General features: G+C 42.9%; 1 long non-coding RNA gene across 1 annotated transcript; it reads right to left on the bottom strand.

Moving 5' to 3' along the window:
* Nucleotides 1-2,922: 2,922 nt before the first annotated feature.
* On the bottom strand, nt 2,923-21,016 carry LOC307069909. The gene is made up of 3 exons (XR_013811507.1): nt 20,919-21,016; nt 7,383-7,497; nt 2,923-3,041 (listed from the first exon to the last, which is right to left on the bottom strand). It is a non-coding gene; the product is annotated as an uncharacterized lncRNA (long non-coding RNA).
* Between the last annotated feature and the right edge of the window lie 1,667 nt (nt 21,017-22,683).

Below are 22,683 nucleotides of genomic sequence, written 5' to 3'. Positions count from 1 at the left end.
CCTCACCAAGAACTCCACCATGCTGGCACCCTGACTTTGGGCTTCCTAGCCTCCAGAACTGTGAGAGAATAAATTTCGGTTGTTTTAAGCCACCTGCTTTGTGGTAATTTGTTACGGTAAACCTAGGAAACTAACACCTCCCTCCGGGAGGTCTTTGTGTCTCAGGCCCCTGAGAATTCTAGTACCTTCCTCAGTCCAGATCTTACCATCCTGTTCAGTTTACCTGCAATAGTACCAAGTCAGTGAATTAAGGCTGGTTCTACTGTAGGTGTAGTTAAACGTTTCCCCCACTGCTCTAAAGCAGTGGTTCTCAAACTTTAGTGTGCTTCAGTAGCACTTGGAGGACTTGTAAAAACCTGATGGCTAGCAGCCTACCTTCAGAATATCCAATCCAGTAGGTCTGGGGCAGGGTCTGAGAATTTGCATTTCAAACAAGTTCCCAGCTGATGCTGATGCTGATGCTGCTGCTGCTGCTGCTGCTGCTGCTCCATGGCAGGCCAACAGCACCATCTGGTCCCCAGGCAAGCTAGGTCATCCATCAGTTTCTTTCAATAACATATACTAGAGGCTGGGCCACCATCTCTATCATCACACAAGTGGTTTATAATCTAATATTTTAATTTATTTGAGGCTGCTATAAAAGGATGTCAAACAGGCTTACCAAATACTTGAAAGAAATCCCTTTCAATGACAGTAAGGTGGGCCGAAATAAATAGAACAAAGATACATTGGAGTCAGTGTTATTTATGCTAAAAAAAAAAACCTCTGCAGCTTATTCATGTCAAACAAGCTTTTATTTTCAATGTGAACAATACTGTCAAATTTATATGTAAAAGGTAAGAATAAAGTCAGATAGCAGTTAATATCATTTTGGGATGTTGAACTTTGAAACAAAATCTGTGTTGTGGGCTAATGAAAACTAGAATCTCCGTGAAGAACAAATTCTTCTTTTCTTTCGCTGTCCACTTCTTTTTATGTCTCCCAACTGTAGGATGGGATAAGAGTCAATTAACAATTGTACACCAATAACATGCACCAGGGACTTTCTAAATATGAGCCAATACTATGTACATCTCCTGGCTCTCCAAGGAGAAAACAAAATGCTTTCTTCTTGTAACCCAGACCCTTGGTTGTCAGGGTGCACATCATTTCATCACACCAACCACATCTCTCTCTTGCCAACCACTATATATGTTAGTTTTTTTTTTCTTGAAAGGCCACTCTGTGATTAAAATGTCTTTCCACCTTAAGAGCCTATGCTCCTTACCAAATCATAAATCCCTTATAATCCCAGACCTTCAGTTTCCGTATCTGTATAATGAGAATGAGGCTGTTATCAAACATCCACAGGTGTGAAAATTAAGAAAGGGAGAAAGAAAGAGTGTGATACTGAGAGAGAGAGAGAGAGATGAGAGAGAGAAAGGAAAAGATGAATGGGTGGCGGAAAGGGAAACTAGGATTGAATTACCAACTCAGTGATAGCCAATAATAATACTATGGCTCATTTTCTTTCCTTTTGAATAAAACATCTAAATTGAACTAATATTTGTGAATTACTCATGAAATGCAGTCTTATTTGAAATCCTTAACTTCTTACTACTTTGTAAGGAGTCACCGTCTCAAAGGCATTGCTATTCCAAGAGACTTCATTTCTGTGGCCAGGTGATGAAGGTACAGCTAGTGCACAGCTTAGTCGCTTTAGCTGCTTCTCCTGGTGACCAGTCTCTAAAAATATAGGTCTCTATATTTTAGACCTCTAAAAAAATATAGGTCTCTATTTCCAGGTCTGATAAATTTCCCATCTGCAGTAGACTTAAAGCTCCGGGACAATGGACTTGTGGCTGTAAATGAAATACATTTCAGAACACACTTCTTTCCATACCATCTAGAATACAAGTACATTATTAACATTAAACTGTTTTTCCAAAACTAAATTTCAACAATTTTTTCTTATTTACTTTACAAAAAAAATTAAAAACATGATAGATAGCTAGTGGGAAGCAGCTGCATAGCACAGGGAGATCAGCTCGGAGCTCTGTGACCACCTAGACGGGTGGGATAGGGAGGGTGGGAGGGAGGGAGATGCATGAGGGAGGGGATGTGGGAACAGATGTATATGTATGACTGATTAACTTTGTTATAAAGCAGAAACTAATAAAAAAAAAAAGACATCACACCTATTAGGATGGCTATTATCAAAAGGACAAGAGACAGCATGTGTTGGCAAGAGTGTGGTAAAAAGGGAACCCTCGTGCCCTGTTGGTGGGAAAGTAAAATGGTGCAGCCACTGTGGACAACTGCATGGAGGTTCCTCAAAAGACTGAAAGTAGAACTATCAGATCAGCCAGCAATCCCACTCCTGAAAACAGATCCAAAGGAGGTGATTTCTGCTCTGCTCCCTTATGCTCATTGCAGCATTATTCACAATAGCCAAGGAATGGAGACAAGCTAAGTGTTCTGGGCAGATGAAAGGATAAAGAACATATCACAATTATATAAAAGACATATAAAAGAATTCTTCTTAAAAATTCATCAGAGGGCTTCCCTGTGGCACAGTGATTAAGAATCCACCTGCCAACGCAGTGAACATGGGTTCAAGGCCTGGTCCGCGAAGATCCCACACGCTGCGGAGCAACTTAGCCTGTGAGCCACAACTACTGAGCCTGTGCTCTAGAGCCTGTGAGCTGCAACTTCTGAGCCCGCTTGCTACAACTACTGAAGCCCGCAAGTCTAGAGGCCGTGCTGCACAAGAGAAGCCACCGTAATGAGAAGCCCGCGCACCACAACGAAGAGTAGTCCCCGCTCGCCGCACCTAGAGAAAGCCCATGCGCAGCAACGAAGACCTGACACAGCCAAAAATAATAAATCAATAAAAACAAAATAAATAAAGTAATAAAAGTTCATTTGCAAGACTATTCTTACCTTTAGGGGGTGACACAGAGAGGAACAGGAACAGAGACAAGACATGGTAGATTCTCCTTCCTTCAGACGTCTTGTCTCTCTCAGGAAATCTCTACAGGCACAGCTTAATAGTGAGCCAGCTGCAAAGGCAAAATAGGGTTGACAGAGACCCAGAAACTTAGAAAAGGTTACAGAATTTTCAGCCCAGATATTAAACAAATTTTACTTACCTCGCATCTACTTCCTCTTATATATCCTGACAAAGAATGCAAACAGTGTGCCTTGTGACACAAAATAAACACAGAAGTGACTATAACATCAGTAACACCCACTTCCAAAAACACAAGAACAAAACTTAAGACCTTTGTTAGGAAGTGTACTCATGTTTAGATAGTAAATAGGGAACCACTGACAGATTTTAATGAAATTTACATATATCATTAATTTTGATGTAGAAAATTTCATGTACATAATGACTTCTCTTCTTTCTCCCATGGCCACCTAGGAAACTCAGAGATTAGGAAAAAAGCTTCCTTCCCCATATGTTGGTTTAATATCCTAGCCTCAGATATACTCAACACCTCTGCCTGCGCCCCTGATGGAACACCACTCTCAGGTGAGGCAGTTTTTCTACCTGAAGGATTTCAAAATACCCTTAAGATTTGGGAAGAATTGGGAGGTCTAAAGGTAAAATCTGTGCAAACACTATGTAGAAGCAAAAACCTTGTATGACTCAGAAACGTATCTGGAGGGTTGAGTGGGTGTGTGTGAGTGTATGGGTAAAGATTGTTTCGGTTGAACTTTAGGCAAACTGTAAACATAAACTCTACACAGAAACACTTGCCAATCCCCTGTGTCTTTAAACTCATGAGATGAGCTGCCCTGCAGAGGCAGGACCTGGTGTCTTCGGGCAGCTGTGGCAGTTAAAGGGTGTGAGCTCTCAAACCAGACTGCCTGGATAAAAGTTCCAGTTCACTCACAGGCTGTGAGATCTTGGGCTCAGGATTTAATATCTCAAATCCTGTCTTATATAATAATTCTCAATTTCTCCATCAGTAAATGAGGTGAAAAATAGTCCCAACCTCATCGGATTGCTGTACAGATTTAATGAGCTAATACTTTACAAGGGCCTACTTGATGTAGAGCTTGGCACAGAGTAAGTGCAAATTAATGTCTGGATACATCACAAAATGAACACATTCCATGCTCACTGCTGTAGCTGCACAGATCATCTTTTACTCCTTCAAATATGCTATGTTCTCTTTCTTCTAATGGATCTTTGCCCATCTTCATTCCTCTAACTAGACCTTATGCATAGCTTTGGCCAAAACTGACTTTCTAAGCCCTAATCATCCTTAACGTCCCAAATCAGGCTTTTTTTTTTTTTTTACAAGAAGCCTCTTCTCTGTTAAGACGGGGTTGCACATTTCTTCCTTTGTTATTTTTAAACTAAAGTGAAAATAAAATAACAGAAAATTAATGATTTTAGTCACTTTAAAATGGACAAATCAAATAAAAAGTTTTAAAAATAAAATGTACAAATCAGTTCTTTTAGTACATTCACGATGCTGTGCAGTCATCACCCCTATCTAGTTTCAGAGCATCTTCATCAACTCAAAAAGAAACCCTATACCCAGGAAGCGGTCATACCCCATTCCCTCCTATCCTCAAACACTGGCAACCACTAATCTCCTTTCTGCCACTATGGATTTGCCTAATCTGGACATTTCATAGAAATGGAATCATGCCATATGTGGCATTGTGTGTTTGTGTGTGTGTGTGTGTGTGTGTGTGTGTGTGTGTGTGTGATATTTTGTAATTTTTGTTCATGGTAGTTGTTATCTTTTTTCATTATGAACTTTTTCTCATTCTAAAAAAAGATTCACTTCATGCATGATTGTGTATAACGATAGAAGAGAATCTTCCATATTGTATGAGTTTCTTGCCTGACTGAACCCGTTTTGGACTCTCCCTGAAAACGACCTAGACTCCTTGGGTATAATGCCTGTAGCAGTCCAAGGACATACACAAAGATTGTATGCCCTGACCAAAGGATTTTTATCCCAGGAATATAATGTTGATTTGGATTTGTATCCCAGGAATATAATGTTGATTTAACATTAAGAAATCACAGTGTAGGGACTTCCCTGGTGGAGCAGTGGTTAAGAATCCACCCGAAAATGCAGGGGACACAGGTTCGAGCCCTGGTCTGGGAAGATCCCACATGCCACGGAGCAACTAAGCCCGTGCACCACAAATACTGAGCCTGCGCTCTAGAGCCCATGTGCCACAACTACTGAAGACTGCGCGCCTAGAGCCCATGCTTCGCAACAAGAGAGGCCACCGCAATGAGAAGACCGCACACCGCAACGAAGAGTAGCCTGCAGTCACTGCAACTAGAGAAAGCCCGCATGCAGCAACGAAGATCCAAGAGCAGCCAAAAAGAAAGAAAGAAAGAAAGAAAGAAAGAAAATAAATCACAGTGTAGGGACTTCCCTGCTGGAGAAGTGGTTAACAATCCACCCACCAATGCAGGGTACACGGGTCCGAGCCCTGGTCCGGGAAGATCCCACATGCCGCGGAGCAACTAAGCCCGTGTGTCACAACTACTGAGCCAGCGCTCTAGAGTCCTTGAGCCACAAATACTGAGCCAACGTGCCACAACTACTGAAGCCGGCACGCCTAGAGCCTGTGCTCCACAACAAGAGAAGCCACTGCAAGGAGAAGCCCGCGTACCGCAAAGAAGAATAGCCCCCGCTCAGTGCAACTAGAGAAAGCCCACACGCAGCAACGAAGACCCAACGCAGAGAAAAATAAAAATAAATAAATTTATATAAAACAAGAAATCACAGTGTAATACCTCTAACAGAATACCAGACAAATCCTCATGATCATCTTAAGAGACATTTATAAAGCCTTTAGCATAATTCAAGAAACTTCCATGATAAGAACTCTCAAAAAACTAGGATTAGAAGGTATCTTCTTCAATGCTCAACATCACTAATTATTATAGAAATGCAAATCAAAACTATAATGAGGTATCACCTCACACCGGTCAGAATGGCCATCATCAAAAAGTTTACAAACAGGGACTTCCCTTGGTGGTCCAATGGTTTAGACTCCACACTCCCAATGCAGGGAGCCCAGGTTCAAACCCTCATCGAGGAACTAGATCCCGCATGCCGCAAGTAAGAGCCCACATGCCACAACTAAAGGACCCCGCATGCCACAAGTAAGAGCCCACATGCCACAGCTAAACGATCCTGCACGCCACATCTAAAAGATCCCACATGTCACAACCAAAGATCCCACATGCCACGACTAAAGATCCTGCGTGCAACAACTAAAAGATCCCACGTGCAATGAAGATCCTGCACGGGGCAACAAAGATCCCACGTGCCCCAACTAAGAACCAGCACAGCCAAATAAATAAAGAAAATAAAATAAAATTTAAGAAAACGTTTACAAACACTAAATGCTGGAGAAAGTGTGGAGCAAAAGGAACCCTTCTACACTGTTGGTGGGAAATTAAATTGGTGCAGCCACTATGGAAAACAGTGTGGAGGTTCCTTCAAAACCTAAAACTGGAGTTGCCATATGATCCAGCAATTCCACTCCTGGGCATATATCCAGAGAAAACTCTAATTCAAAAAGATAAATGCACTGCAATATTCACAGCAGCACTATTTACGACAGCCAAGACACGGAAGAAACCTAAATGTCTATCGACAGATGAATGGATAAAGAAAACGTGGTACATATATACAATGGAATACCACTCAGCCATAAAGAATAATGAAATAATGCCATTTGCAGCAACATCGGTGGACCTCGAGATTATTATACTAAGTGAAGTATGTCAGACAGAGAAAGACAAGTATCATATGATATCACTTACATGTGGAATCTAATACAAAACGATACAAATGAACTTATTGATATTTACAAAACAGAAACAGACTCACAGACATAGAAAACAAACTTATGGTTACCAAAGGGGAAAGGGGGTGGGGAAGGGATAAATTAGGAGTTTGGGATTTGCAGATATAAACTACTATACATAAAATATGTAAACAACAAGGTCCTGCTGCATAGCACAGGAAGCTATATTCAATATCCTGTTGTTAACCATAATGGAAAAGAATATGCAAAAGAATGTGTGTGTTTGTGTATATATATATATATGTATATATGAATATATATATATTTATATATATGACTGAATCCCTTTGCTGTACACCAGAAACTAACATAACATTGTAAATCAACTGCACTTCAATAAAAATATATTAAAAAATGAAACGCAGCTATGAAGCCATAAAAAAGGTACAAACTCTTAGTTATAAAATAAATGTCATGGGGATGTAATGTACAGCGTGATGACTACAGTTAATAATACTATATTGTATATTTGAAAGTGGCTAAGACAAAACCCTCTTCGGTTTGCTCTTAATAAGAGTTTATAATAGGTTTTTCCTTACCTTCTAAGTAATCTCCGTAGAAAGCAGAGATTCTGTGTCTTAGCAGAATAAATTCCTGTGCTTCTTGTTGATTTATCATGTCCTTTATTTGTAAGATAAATGAGTCTTCTTACTTCTAAAAGAGAGAAGGCTGTTTTTAATCACATTACTTCCAATATTTACTTTTGAAATCTTATATTAGTACTCTGGTTAAATAGGTGGCCAAATAGTTTCTTAGTGACCCATGATTCTATTTAGCCAAGTGTACAAATCTTTTGCCATTTCTAACAACTTGTGATATTGGGTCTTTCCAAATTCAAATCCTAAATGAAATCTTCTTGACCTCATACGGACACTGATATTTCCAAGAGAGCCTGCGGAAAATCCAGAGTTTGTTCTTTCACCTTGTAAATGAGAGATGTTACAATAAGTAGCTTTATTTGATAAGTTGAGTTGCACAGGAAGCACTGCCAAATATAAAGAGATGCTTAACCTTCTCTAGTTTATATTTCTATGGGTAAAATGTTATTAATACAAATACTTCAGAAATTGTATTGATTCCTATAAATGTCAGTGCCCTTGCTGTCCATGACGTATCTTGGTGCTGCTTTGCCTTAGAATTAGACAACATCAGCATAATGTTATCAGCTGTCATGCCAGTTAGTGTCTTAAAATGTTGTATGCCACAGAAACAACCAACTGTCCTTGGCAATTGCATCATTTTTGTGATGAACTTTCATCACGTCTTTTACTATGGCCATTTTCACTCTTTTGTCATCCACACTTGTTTTACTTTGATGCCTCCCTGAAAGCTCTTGCAATCAGCTACAGGCCAGAGTAATTATCTTCAACAAAATGGGACTATCTTGGAGTCCCACAGAAAGGACTATGCCAGGTACTCTTGAGGCACACAACTCCTAATGGCATTGCTTAAATAACTTTGAGACCGTACCACCGGCCTGAGTCAGGATTTCCAGAATTCTCCTGGAGAAGCTGATAAGTTCATGAGATGGCTAACCCAAGATCAAGCAGAACAAGAATTACATAGGGCTGAATGAATTCGTCAAGGACGATTATGGCTTTTGCTTGGACTACTGCTGATGCTTTAATGTTCCGTTTTCTGCATATAAAGAACTGCCTACTTTTCTAACTTCAGCTATCTACAATTCATAACAGTTTAGTAGATCATACTTCTGTAAGCAGAAATGAAGCATTTATCTTTTTTTGCCTGACTGATCACTCTAGAATTTGAATATTCTTACTAAGTATTCTTATTTTCACAGTAATACAATGAACTGCTTAGGTTCAATAAGAATCCTTCCTCCTGGGAACAGAACATAATTGATTTGACTATATGACCAAAGCTCTGAGCGGACTATCATGTTTTGAAAGAATACAGTGTTTTTAAAAACAGTGATGGATTGATTGACTTGGCTGCACCAGGTCTTAGTTGCGGCACGAGGGATCTTCGTTGCGGCATGCGGGAACTTCAGCTGTGGCATGTGGGGTCTTTTAGTCACGGCATGTGGGATCCTTAGTTGTGGCATGCAAACTCGTAGTTGTGGCATGTGGGATCTAGTTCCCTGACCAGGGATCAAACCCGGGCCCCCTGCATTCAGAGCACAGAGTCTTAGCCACTGGACCACCAGGGAAGTCCCAGACTATCATAGTTGAGAACAATATATATAATCAGATATGACCAGATAGTTTTAAGGAACTAAAGGTGACTTTATGGAGCCAATGCTTACGAAGTCTTCTTGGGAAAATGGGCCTGGCACCTGGTTTACAGCTTTCTCAGCCTTACAGGTGAGCGGGAGAGGTCACCTCATGGCAGGCCTAGGAAACTTAGGATATTTTGGGGGCCTTCAAGAAGAGATTAATTTACCCAGATCTATAGGTACTGCAGGGGAATTGTGGTGGTGAGATTTTGGCTTGGATTCCTAGCTTTGCGAGGCTTTTAAAACTCCAATCGAAGTGAGACTCCTTATGAAAAGTTCCAGCAGAGTAAACTAAAAATGGCCTATGTGGTCAATTATCATTCTTGCTGCAATCGTGCAAATAAGCAAGCCAAATCTAATAAGACCAGACACTCTATAAGCAAGAATAATCTTACTTTGATTATCTTTGATCAAAAGGGAGGTGACGGGGCTTCCCTGGTGGTGCAGTGATTGAGAGTCTGCCTGCCGATGCAGGGGACATGGGTTCGTGCCCTGGTCCGGGAGGAACCCACATGCCGCGGAGCGGCCCGGAGCGTGTGCTCCGCAACGGCAGAGGCCACAACAGTGAGAGGCCCGTGTACCGCAAAAAAAAAAAAAAAAAAAAAAAAAAAAAGGAAGTGACGGTTGAGTGAAATTTTATATTTCAATAGAAAATGCACCCTTGTGAGGGGTGAGATTCTGGTCCTGTTCATTACCTTTCAGCTAGTTTGCACTTCTTCGTAAACTACATGGTTGTGTTACCTACATGTAACTTGGACTAGCTCCTGCTATCTCACACATTTTGTCAGTCCTTACCAAATTCTCAATTCTTCCAATTTCCTTCAACATCTGGCTGCAACTCTTCAAACTAATGTTTCCAATTTTTCTCCAACCCTCCTGATTTGACATCGCTGAGAACTCAAAGCTGACCACCCAGATTCTTACTGGATCCTTAGGTTTTCTTCTAACTGGCTTTGATTCACAGGATCTAAAGAAGCCCCGTGAGCTGAAGTTGGACAACTTGATGTAAACTTCAAAGGACTCTTCCCTGCAGCAGATCATGTATGATCCTCATGCCTGGAACTGCTGCCGTGTGGGCCACTCGGGAAATTCACTTTATCTTCCATGCTCTGCTCCACGAAATAATCATGACTGTGGATGATCTTACCAAAACCTAGCTGATGTCTATGCCATCAGAAAACATCCACTGTAAACTAGGAAATCCATCAGATTGCCACTGCCATCCTCACTCCACCATCTAAACATGCTTCAAGCCCAGCATCTTCAATGGGCTGTCCTTCTGGACTCAGAAACTGGCTTCAGATAGTCCACTACAAACATTAATCTTTCTTTTCCTTTTCTTAGAAACCCTCCTCATTAAATGCCTCATGCCTTGCATGATCCAGCAAATATCCTCTACTACCAAGCATCAGCAGATGGCTCAGTTGTTCCTTAATGAACAAAAGGTGACTGAATGAGAAATGGACTTATATCGTTCACAGGAAAAAAGAATGCCTCTTCTTGACTTGCACAAGAAGGGGAACTCAAAGTAACTCCCTTCTTAACCAAACTTGAGGCCATTCTGAGTCCTCTCCTTCACTAGGCCTCAAGCTTGATCCTATCTTTGGCCTGCCAAGCCCAGTTTGAGCAAAAATCCTCCTAGGCCAGTTTAGCAAGAATCCCCCCCTCCTTCGTATCTAAGTTCTTCATCCCTCCTCTTGAGGTCTAATCAAGTTCCACCCCCCAGCCTCCCTTCATCCTTGTGTTAGTCAGGGTTCTCCACAGAAACAGGACCAGTAAGAAACAGACAGGCATATAGATAGCTTATCTATCTATATCTACAGATCAATATCAATGGTAGGTATATATATATCTAGATATCTATGTCAGATATCTAATATCTATATATTTATAGATATATCTTTACATTAATGCTATTTCTCTGTTATATAGAGATATAGATGTTGATATAGATATAGATATAGATGAGGAGATTTATTATAGTAATTGGCTCATGAGATTATGGAGGCTGAGAAGTCCTACAATCTGCTGTCTGTAAGCTGGAAAACCTAGAAAGCCAGTGGTAAAAACCACTCTAAGTCTGAAGGCCTGACAAACAGGAAAGTCCCAGATCAAGATTGAAGGCCCAAGAATCAGGGGGCTGATGCTGCAAATCCTGGTCCAAGTCCAAAGGTCCAAGACTAGGAGTAGTGATGTCTAAGAGCAGAATAATATGGATGTCCCAGCTCAAGCAAAGAGAAAACTCATCCTTCCACTGCCTTTTTGTTCTATTCAGGCCCTCAAGAGATTGTGATAATGCCCACTTGCACTGATGAAGGCAATTTTCTTTACTAAGTCTGCCAATTCACATGCTAATCTCTTCCGGAATCCTGCTCACAGACACACCAAGAAATGTTTTACCAACAATCTGGGCATCTTTTACTCAAACCAAATAGACACCTAAAATTAACCAACACAATACCTAAGTTCCTCTCAGTAATCTGCCATTCACTAACTCCCTCACCCTCCCTGTTGGCCATAAGTTTTCATCTGTCTCTATTGTATGTGGAGTTGAGTTTATTTTCCCTATTGCAATAGTCCCTAGCCCCTATCACAATGGTCCTGAAAAAAAGCCTTCCTTGCCTTAAACTCCATATGGCATACTTTTTTATTGACAATATTGATGTTACTATGTTCCTCTGAGTGAGAGAATGTGTATCAGGATCATTGCTGTGAGCTAGGTAATGTGTCTGCATATTCACGTGAGATACTGTGAGAATGTGAGTCCATATGAGCGAATTTCTTCTGTGAGCTTATGTTGGAGCTATACGGTGGATGTGAGCATATCTGTGTGTGCATCTATACGTAAGCATGTTCCTGATTTCAAGAATGTGCATGTGCAAGTGAAAGTGTGAGTGACAGCATCGGGAAGCATCTGAGTGTTTATATTTGGGTCCCCATGTGAGTAAACTTATGAGTATGGTCATGAAATTAACTGAATATATCAGCATGTTTGTGTGAAGCTGTGAATGTGTAAGTGGATGCATGTGAACGTATGTTTTTTAATTTCAATTTGTAGGCAAATCTGAGCCTGTTCAGGGAGTATGCAAACATGTGACTGTGTTTAAGCATATCTCTGTGTGACATTATAAGTGTGAACATGTTCATGGGTGAGAGTGTTTTCTTAGGTGCAAATTTGTGTTTAAAATTAATATTTAAGTGTGTTCACTTGTATGAATGAATTTTTAAGCACGTGAAGGCAAGTTAGCATAATTCTGAGTCGTTGGGGGTAAATGTGTTTTTTGTGTGTTCTTGTTTATGTGTGAATATATTTGAATAAGGGAGCATGTATAAGGGAATGCATGTAATGGTTTTTTAAGCGAACGAATGAAATCGTGAGCTTCTTGCTGAGTGTGAGCATGTTCCTGTGCAATTCAATATGTAAGCATGTTACTGTTTGTGACAAGGATATTTTATATGGGTAAGGGAATGGGTGTGTGCATGTGTAAATGAAATGAGTGTACCTGGAGTGTGAGTGAACTTGTAACCATGTTTATGTTTTAAGTGCATGATTGATGATGATAATCTGAATGAGGTGGGGCTACTGTGTGTGTGTGAACTGTGAGCCACCAAGTGTGAATGTATGTTAGTATGTGTGAGTACATTTGCCAGTATATGTGTTTGAGTGAGTTATCTGTAAGCATGATAATGTGAGTGAACAAATGAGCATGTACGGGAGCTTGTGCATTTGTGAGAGTAAATATGCGGCCCTGTAATCTCAAACTGTGCTAGTATCTCAGTCTCTGAGGACTGCTTTAAATGTATGTTCAAGCGTACCCTTGAAATTGCAGCCATATGCATGGGGGTTAGCATGTTTGTATGAGTAAGTGAACGTGTATCAGGTTCACTGTGGTGAGCTAGTTCACAGGTGAGTATATTTGTGTAAGTGAAACCTGAATAAACATGAGTGGAAGTGCATGTGAGTGTATTTGCTTCTTTGAGTAGATATTCTGAGCTTCATGGAGGATGTGAGCGTGTTTGTATGTGAATACCTATGTGAACATGTTCCTGATTTTAAGAGTGAAAATGTACATGTGTAAGTGAATGTGTGAGTGGGAACTCCTGAATGTATGCATTTGTGTCCCTGTGTGAATGAATCTCTTGGCATGGTCATGTGATTGAGTGTTTGAGCACGTTCGTGTGAAGGAGTGAATGTCAGTATGTATGTGTGAATGTATGTGTGTCTGTGAGTGGGAGTGAATTGGTGGGCAAGTTTGAGAATGCCTCAGTGTTTAAGTGTTTTGTGAGTGAGTGAATGTGTGAGTGTATGTATGTGAGCACATCTGTCTGTGACAGTGTGTAGGTGAGCCTGTTTGTGGGTGAGAGTGGTCTCTTGGATCTACATTGGCACGCTTAAAGTGAACACTTTTGTATGCTCACCTGTATAAATGAACTTGTAAGCCTGCGAATCATGTTACCATATTCATGTATAGTGGATGAGCAAGTATGTTTTCTTGTGACCTTGTTAATATGTGACTACAGTAGTTGCAGACTATTCATGGGGGACTGATTCCAGCAGCCACCAAGGATACCAAAATCTGAGAGTGTCCAAGTCCCATAGTCAGCCCTCTCTATCCCTGTAGTCTGCATTCGCGGACTCAACCGACTGTGGATCATAAACATAGCACGTGATATGCAGCTGGTTAAATCTGTGAAAGCAAAACCCATTGATACAGAGGGCTAGCCATAAATTTATTGAAAAAAATCTGCATATAAGTGGACTCACACAGGTGACAATCTTGTTGTTCAAGGGTCAGCTGTATATTCGAATGAGGTCATTCATGCCCATATGTGTGAGTCAATGTAAGGGTTTTTATATAAATGAGTGAATTTGTGAGCTTCTAAGTCAGTGTGAGCATGTTTGTGTGCAATTGTATTTGTGACTATGTTAATGTTTATGACCAAAAATGTGCATGAGTAAATGAATGTGTAGGTTTGTGCATACACACACAATGAGCATGTCTGGAATGTGAGCGAATTTGTAATCACTCTTGTGTGTATAAGTGAATGTGTGCATTTGCTCACAAGTGTGACGTGGGAAATTTTGGGTAGGTATATGAATGCCTGAGTGTCTGAAGGGGAATATATGTGCATGTGTATATGTGTACGTAAATGTGTCACTACACGTGTTTGAGTAGTGAAATTTGAGCATGTTAATATTAGTGAATTAATGTTTGAAAGTATGCATATATCTGAGTTCGTCCACTCACAACACTGAATATATGAACATGTAGATCTGAGACAATATTTGTGTTGATGTACATGTTCGTGCGTGTTCAAGTGCATTTTTTTTTCTTTTGCGGTACGTGGGCCTCTCACTCTTGTGGCCTCTCCTGCTGCGTAGCACAGGCTCTGGACACGCAGGCTCAGTGGCCATGGCTCAGGGGCCCAGCCACTCCGCGCCATGTGGGATCTTCCCGGACCGGGACACGAACCCGTGTAATTGAGTGAATTTGTGAGCTTGGTGTGACCATATTTGTGTGCAAGTGAATATATGAGCTTGTTACTCTTAGTGACAATAATAATGTGCATGCGTGAATGGGTGTTTATAACTGCAATGAGCATATCTGCAAGTGAGTTAATTTGTACTCACTTTCGTGAGTGAATGAATACGTAATTCAGCTCATGAGAGTGAGTGAGGTGTGGGATACTTTTTGTGAGTGTGTGAAAGTATGAACATTTGGGTGTGAATGTACGTTAGTTACCATGTGTATGGATGAGGGTAAGTTGTCACTATATGCTTTTGCATAGTGAATGCAAGTGGTAATGTGAGTGAATGTGTAACCACGTGCTTCTATGTGAGCATCTATCTTCTTTAGAGTGAATATGGAACCTGTACATCTGTGTATGCTGACATGTTTGTGTGTTCAACTGTATGTTTAAATTTGTGACCATGTGTACAGCTGTTATCATGTTTCTCTGAGTTAGTGAATATGTATAGTTTATTACTGTGAGTTGAATCGTTCAGTGTATTTCTGCGAGTGAAATACGAACATGAGTGTAAGTGCATGTGAGTGTATATTCTTCTGTGAGTGACTACTGGACCTTCACCTAGAAGTGAGCACACTTATGTGTAAGTGTCCATGGGAGCACGTTCCTGATTTTCACAATATTAATGTGCATGTATAAGTGAATGTGTTCGTGGGAGCATCTTAGTATATATGTTTGAGTCCCCGTGTGAATGAATTTGTGGGTACGCTCATGTGATTGAGTGACCGTTTGTGTAAGTTTGTGCGAAGGAGTGAATGTGTCGGTATGCATGAATGTTTCTGTGTCTTTGAATGTGAGCACTTTGTGGGCATATTTGAATGAGTATTTGAGTATGTTTTGTGAGTGACTGTGTGAGCATGTTTATGTACGCAAGCATGCCTTCTATGACGGTTTAAGTGTGAGCCGGCTCATGGGTGATTGTGTTCTTAAGTGTAAATTTGTGTTTACAAAGTGAATATTTGTGTTCCCATCTCTACGCGTCCATTTGTTAGCATGTGCAATCCTATTAGCATATTAGTGGGTATGAGCAGGTGGTTTTCATGTGATCTTGATAACGTACAACTATATTTGAATAACCTACTCTGAGAGCATGTGTGAGTGAATGGGATTTTATGTAACTGAGCGAATGGGTGAGATTCTTAGTGTACGTTCTTGAGCAAGTGAGTCTGTAAGCATGCTGTGTTTGTGACAATGATAATTTGCATGGAAAAGTGAATGTGTGAGTGTGTGCAGATACATGCAATGAATGTGTCTAGAATGTGAGGGAATTTGTAATCACTTTCGTGTGTATAAGTGAGTATGTGATTATGCTTATGCGAGTGTGGTACGAGCTACTTTGTGGGAATGTTTGAGGATCTGAGTGTGCATATGTTAGTATGGGTATGTGTGTGAGCCAGTTTGTATGTGCATTTGAGTGAGTGAACTATAAGCATGTAAACAGGACGAGGGAATGTTTGAGCGTGTGAACATATGTAAGCATGTACACTCGTGAGAATGAATGTGTAAACTTATACATGTGACAGTGTGTTAGGATGGCATTTGAAAGTTGACATATGTGTGTTTTAAAGTGTATGTTTCATAGTGGATGTGAGCATGTTTTTGTGTGAGGGTTCTTACAAGCATGATCCTGATCTTCTCAATGTTAATCTGCATGTGTAAGTGAATGTCTCAGTGGGAGCCTCTGTGTGAATGAATGTGGGCATGGTCATGTGGCTGAGTGAATGTCACCATGTTGTGTGACTGAATGTGTCAGTCTGTGTGTGTGAATGCATGTCTTTGAATATGAGTGACTTTGTGGGCATATTTCAATGCGTGAATGCTTAAACTTTTTGCTGAGTGATGAATGTGTGAGTGTGTGTATATACGTATGTCTCTGTGTAAGTGTATGTGTGAGCCGGCTCATGCTCCTTCATTGTGAGCAAGCATTTTTCAAGTGATGTTTCGTTGCACTCATTGTATGTCTGGATGGTGAGCATGTCCAGACACGTTAGCATGTTTCTGTGTAGTGACTATATGGTGGGTTTCTTTTTTATCTTGTTTATGTGGGAGTACATCTGAGTCAGGTCATGTGTGAAAGTGTGTTGTAAGGGAAAGTGTTTTACGTGTTGTAAGATTTTGTGAGATTCTTGGTGACTGTAAGAAGATTTCTGTGCAAGTGAATGTATAAGCATGTTTCCGTTTGAGACAATGAGAATTTGCATAAAATTGAAAGTGAATGTGTGATTGTGGAACTCTAAACCTAATATGTATGGCGTATGAATGAATTTTTTATCATATTCATCTGTGTGAATGTGTGGTAATACTTCTGTGACTCACTGAGTTGTCGGCATGATTGTGTGAGTGAAGGGAAGTGTGTGTGTGAGTGCGAATGTATGCATGTTTACGTATGTGAGGAACTCGTCAGGATGTTCACTGCAAGAAGTGAACTATACTCATCTTAATGTTGGTCAGCCAGTGTGTGATCCTGTGCATATATGTCAGGATGCACATTTTTGAAAGTGATTATGTGAATGTGTACGTGTCTTGGAGTATGATCACGGAAGAATATTTGAGTGGTCAAGTAAATGTTTGTTGGTGTTCATGTGTATGCATTACCTTGTGACCATATGCTTGGATGAAAGCATGTTCACGGGCGTGTATGAATGTATTTTATGCTCATATTCATGCATGTATACTGTGTGGGTGAAATGTGAGCGCATGACTTGAGTTCATGTGAGCGTATGGATTAATGAATGCGTGAGCTTTGTGGTGAGCACGAGCATATTTGTGTGCAAGGGCGTACGTGAGCATGTTCCTGATGGTGAGCATGTTAATGTGGGTAGCTAAATGGGAGCACTGGAGAGTATATTTTTGGGTATCCCTGTGAGAGAAACGGTAATCATGGTATGCGACTGAGTGAAGGTGTCAGCTCATTTTTATGGAGTGAATGTATCAGTGTGTTTGTATGAGCAGCTCTGAGTATGTACATCAGTGAAATTGTGAGCATGTTCAAGTGAGGGAGTCAATGTCTGACCACGCTCATGGAAATGACTGAAGTTGTGAGCATACCTGAGTAAACGTGCGAGCATATGGTGCGAATGTGAATGAGTAGTATTGAGTTTTTAGTCAGTATGTTCATTTGGATGAGTCAACACTACGTGTGTTAATGCAATTGTGTGTCTATAGGTGACGATGCACACTGTGAGCATGAATACATGAACTTTTACACGTCTTCAAGTGTGATTATATTTGAAATGTTTGAATTTATTGAAAAAGCATTTGTGTGTGCATGTGAATGTGCGAGCATGTTCATGAATGATAGCATATTCATGTAGGTGTGACGGCTTATTGTGTTTATTTATGTGAGCTTGTTAAAGTGTGAGTACACTGTATGAGTGGAATGTGAGCATGGGAGTATGTTTATGAGTTTATGTGAGTGAATGCTGGGGCTTCGTGACGAGTGTGACCATGTTTACGTGCAAGTGTATATGTAGGTTCCTGATTGTGAGCATGTTCAGGTGCATGAAAAGTGAATGGGTGTGTTGGGAAATGAATATAGGTCTCTATGTGCATGAAACGGTCAGCATGCTCATGTGGTTGAATGACTGCTTGAGTAGGTTTATGTGCAGTGAATGTGTCAGTGTGTGTATGTGTGCATCTGAGAGTGTTTATGTATGAGGGAATTCATCAGCATGTTCTTAGGAGTTCATGTGTGAAAGCGTCTTGTTACTAGGTGAGTGTACGTTACTGGGTATATGCAAGCCTTTCCACGGCTGAGAGTGCCTTATTGTGAAGGAGTCTGTATATTTAAGTGAATATTTTGTGTGTACTCATCTGTATGAGTGAATTGGTGAGCATCTGAGTGCATGTCAGCATATTCTTATGTGATGATTGTGTATGTGTGTTTTTGTGTGATATGTGAATGTAAGTATACTTGTATAAGGGAATGTATGGAAGTATGTGTGTGAGTGTACTTTTTTCTGAGTTTGAGATAACTTGTGAGCTTCTTGGGAGGTGTGAGCATGTTTGTTTTGACGTGCCTACGTGAGTTATTTCCTGTTTGTGACAATATGGGTAACTGAATGTGTGATTGTTTGCACATAAATGTAATGAGTATGTTGTGACAGCACTGTGGCAATGGCGACCTACAAGAATGTCCTGGGCTTCCCTGGTGGCACAGTGGTTGAGCGTCTGCCTGCCGATGCAGGGGACACGGGTTCGTGCCCCAGTCCGGAGAGATCCCACATGCCGCGGAGCGGCTGGGCCCGTGAGCCATGGCCGCTGAGCCTGCACGTCCGGAGCCTGTGCTCCGCAACGGGAGAGGCCACAACAGTGAGAGGCCCGCGAACCGAAAAAAAAAAAAAAAAAAGAATCCGCCTGCCAATGGAGGGGACACGGGTTTGAACCCTGGTCCGGGAAGATCCCGCATGCCACGGAGCAACTAAGCCGTGCGCCACAACTACTGAGCCTGAGCTCGAGAGCCCGCGAACCACAACTACTGAGCCCACATGCGGCAACTACTGAAGCCCGGGCACCTAGAGCCCGTGCCCCACAACAAGAGAAGCCACCGCAGTGAGAAGCCCGTGTACCTCAACGAAGAGAAGCCCCCACTCGCGGGAACTAGAGAAAACCCGCGCGCAGCAACGAACACACAACACAGACAAAAGTAAAAAAAAAAAACACAAAAAAAACATGTAATGGACTGAATTCTGTTCCCCCCAAATTCGTATGTTGAAGCCCTAACCCCACTGTGACTATATTTGGAGATATGGCCTTAAGGTTAAACGAGGTCATAAGCTTGGAGGTCTAATCCAATAGGGGGGTATCCCTATAAAAAGAGGAACAGACGCCACAGAGCTCTCTCTCTCCCCACACTGAACAAAGTAAAGGCCATGTGAGGACACAGTGAGAAGCCAGCTGTCTGCCAAGGACAAAGGTCTCACCAGGGTATAAATTCTTTTAGCAAATTCTAGACTTCCAACTGGATTGAATTGTGGACCTTTGTATCAATTTAAATTGTTTCCTCCCTCTGCATTCAAGTTTTCTGATTTCTTTCTCTCTGATTCTTTTTGCTTGTTTGTTTGTCACTGGATGTACTTTGTGTGTGTGGGTGAGGGTGTGTCCTCTCTAATCTGCTCATATTTATAGATTTCTTCCTTCAGAGAGCATCAAACCAGTTGCATTAGGGATAGAAGCCACCCCTATGGCAATGGTTGCTTAATAAGTCTTAAGGACTCTGGCTTAAGTTGGGGTTAATTTCATCACTGTGTCACAAAAGTGCCACGGTTGCTTTTCCCTATCATTAGGATGATCAGGATTTTTACTGCAACAGAGGCATACGCAAAGGAGTGGCACAGCAGAAGATTGCTGGGCCCCCAAGCCAGAGGTGGGTGGACTGAAACCATCTTCTCCTATGGTGCTGCCACTTGCGCTGCATGGAATTATTATTATTATTATTTTGTCTTTTCTCTCTATACAAATTCCCTCAGAATATTTTAGATTTCTAGCAGGGCAAATTTACAGCTGTGGGTTTTATCTCCATTTAATCATGAGTGGTCCAGACCTTTTCGGTGCTTATGGGGACAGGTTCGGAGGCACACTGACCCACCTCTTGGGCAGCCCAGGAGAGGAGGACATCGCAGGCCATGCAGGACACGTGGGGGTTGCATTCTGGAACAGCGTGAACCAGAAGGCTCTGTGGGAGGCGGGCTTTGCAGTACTAAGAGGGTGAGGTACGCCCTGGTGCCTAAGCAAGGATGTGATTGGCTTGTTTGAATCGTTCTGCTGGCTGACAAGGAAACACTATTCAGGGGTAAGAAGCAGGAATGCATCCGGTGCATTTAATAAGAAGGGTTGTTGCTAGAGGACCCTATCTGGCGGAGCAGAGTGGGGAGCGGAATCTGGGATTAGGCCGTTCGAGGCCCTCCCAGTTTTACCAGCCGTCAACTCAGCACGGAATACTAACTTTAGCCCTCACCGCACCATCACCCCCTCCCCCCGCGCACTCACACACAGGGGCCAGTATACCTGGCTGAGGAGAACTCAGGCCCTGGAGACGGAGGGGTGGACCCTGGGGCGGTAGATCCCCGACCCCCGCCATTTCAGCGCTATTAGGTACCACAGCAACACAGGGGCTGAAACAAGGGGGCTCCATCGCAGCTGCACGTGCCCAGCCCCACCACCAACTCCTCTACGGACTGGCCAGCAGGCAGCGCGCGTGGGCAGCGGTTCAAAAGCCCAGGCCCACGTCTGCTCCAGCCGCCTCCTTCTAAGAGGTCGCCCACTCACCCTCTGCCCGCCCAGCTCACGGCAGCCTGGCGACCCCGCTCACCAATCAAAGAAGTCCAGAACGACGTCAGGAACATCAGGCGAGGAGAGGTCAGAAGCCAAAGTGGAATTTCCAGCTGGGATTGGGGTCGTCGCCCGCCAAGGGCCGGGTCCTGATGAGGAGTTAGGCGCACAGCGGCCCGCCGCATGTCGGGACGCCATAGCTCCGACCGTCCGAGGACGCTCGAGAACGCTGCGGAGCGGGAGGCCGACAGACGACGGGGGGCGCGGGATAACCAAGAGGAGCGGGGCGAGGAGGTCTTGCTTCTGCAAAGAGCCGCCTGTAAGGTGCGAACATCGAGGCAAAGGGGAGCGCGGAGGGTGCGGGTCGACCAGCGGCCCTGAGCCAGGGAGCGGCAAGAAGAGCAGCAGCCCAGCAACTTCACTCCACGCAGCACCCCGACCACAAACCCAGCCGCTGCAGACAGCTCGGGGTCGGACGCACTGCTGGCGGCCGCTGGGCGGGCCTGAGGCCCGGCGCACAACTGGCTCCGCCCACCCCGATGGCAAGCGAGCTTCGCCAATCAGGCAGGCGCCGGGAGACTTTCAACGAGCTGCACGGTCCCGCCTCCTACCACAGCCTGTGTGCCGCCCAGCCCTCTGCTCCTTCTGGCGTCTGCAGTCATTCCCGGGTCAGCCGCAGTTCCAGCTCCCTGGCAGCTGGAGAGCTGGGCCGGGGGTCGGCGGCGTGGGGCACCCCGCCCTGCACCTCCCCTCTGCAAAAACGCAAAATGTGCTTTTCACTTGGAACAGCGTATCCCCAAGAGTTTGCTTTTTGTGGTGAAAGTAGTAATTTGACCACCCGGGCTCAATCTGCGTTTTGAAAATACTGGACACCTTTGAGGAATCAGGACCTAGTTGACTGGTGGTCATTCCCTGACCCTCGGGCCTCCAGTGAACCAGACTGCCTGTCCTCTGGAAGGCATAGAGGAGGTTCAACCAGTGCGTCTTGTGACACGGTTCTGGCCCATCATCAGGACCGAAATTGGGCTCCAGGAGCCCCCCCTCCCATAGCTAAGGGATGCACAGTTGAAGTGAGGGTTCTTGGCTGACAGCATTGAAGGGGAAAAGAAGGCAACGGTCAGTGTATGGGATCTTCAAGGCAGTGAGCCCCCGGAGAGCAGGCCACTCTAATGCTCCAGCATTCTGGCCCCGCATGTGGGGGAAAAAAGCCTTACATTTTTGCTAGAGGGCTTCTCTTCTTTCCGCTACCCTGAACATTGCCACATAGAGTAGAAATATCTCAGAGAAAGAGGAAATGCTTCCACTCATTCACTACCCTTCATCCTTCCCATCTCAGGTACCTTGATGAAGCAAGGTCAGAAAGAGGCTTCTTCAGAGCACATAAGCCACATGGGCAATGAACAGACAGACCTCAGTCATATTCACCAGCGCTGGACCTCGTGAGGCATGCCATGTAAAAGTGTTGAAATCAAAATGGATTTCAGGTTCACTCTTGGTCAACTAGAATATTCAAACAAACATTCCCCCCCTTCCCCTTTCCTTCAGTATTTGGTGAAAAGAGCTGGGACCGCTTGTGTCCAGCATATTGCACAGCTTTACTTGCATGGAACTCTCTGGGGTGGCTGAGTGTTTTGTACAGCTAAAAAATTAACTCTTTACCCCACCTCGACCTCTTCTCAAGCACCCTCTTTCTTCTTCTGTCTTTTTTCTAAACGATTTTAGAATCACACGTGTTTAAAATGTGTCTCTTAATTTCCTTCCTTCTCTTCACCAGCAGAGAATCTTCACACATTCGATTTCCCTCT

The sequence above is a fragment of the Hyperoodon ampullatus genome (genome assembly GCF_949752795.1).
Source record: "Hyperoodon ampullatus genome assembly, chromosome: X".
Lineage (NCBI taxonomy): Eukaryota > Metazoa > Chordata > Mammalia > Artiodactyla > Ziphiidae > Hyperoodon > Hyperoodon ampullatus.
This window is presented reverse-complemented; position numbering and strand designations above follow the sequence as displayed.